We start from the raw sequence: 824 nt of genomic DNA, 5'->3' as shown, positions 1-824 counted from the left end.
CACACTCACCTCCCGACCCCCCCGGGAACTGACCACCACCCTGGTCCTCCGCGCACACACACCTCCCGACCCCCGGGGACTGACCATCACCCTGGTCCTCCGCGCACACTCACCTCCAGGCCACTCGGGGACTGACCCCCACCCTGGTCCTCGGCGGACACACCTCCGGCCGGGGGATGCGGGTAGGGCCGCTCCGGACACTGGGCAGCTGAGGCTGCGGGGTCGGGAAGCGGCGGCTGCGGCTCGTGGAGAAGGCAGCCCAGAACACATCGCTGGACGGCGGAAGCGGCCACATTGGACAAGGGAGGACAACCCTGACTCCTCCGATAGGCGACCAGGCCAAATTTGACGCAAGCAAAGAGAAACTCGCCCGTTAAAACGGACGGGATCAACTACAGGTGCTGACTTCTGCTTCCGGGTTCTGGCCCTCTAGGTGCCTCAGTAAAAGCGGTCCGTGTGGGAACAGAGGGGAGGCGACCTCCCTGCTGAGCGACCAGGCGCGTAATGTGAAGGAGACAGGAAAACTCGGTCACAAGAGCTGTGATAACAAAGGAAGCGGCCACAGCCTCTCTGCACGTCTACAACTCGGGTTTCTGACCAGCTCCCTGTCTCAGAGAAAAGCCTCTGGGCAGAAACCAAGTCCTCAATCCTCAAGCTGAGCTTTGCTTCTGACTTTCTCGCTTGGAATCCTCTATGTTTTATTTCCCCTAAGTTCTTTAACATGTACTAAAAGCGGAAAAGCAGGTAACCTTCAAGTGGGTGTTTTTTTTTTCCCCTCAGTAGGTGCACGATCTGAATAATACCTTTCAAGAACCTCATGAAGG

Source organism: Elephantulus edwardii, unplaced genomic scaffold (genome assembly GCF_000299155.1).
Source record: "Elephantulus edwardii isolate Elephantulus edwardi_28Jun2011 unplaced genomic scaffold, EleEdw1.0 scaffold00172, whole genome shotgun sequence".
NCBI lineage: Eukaryota > Metazoa > Chordata > Mammalia > Macroscelidea > Macroscelididae > Elephantulus > Elephantulus edwardii.
Note: the sequence above shows the minus strand (reverse complement) of the source record.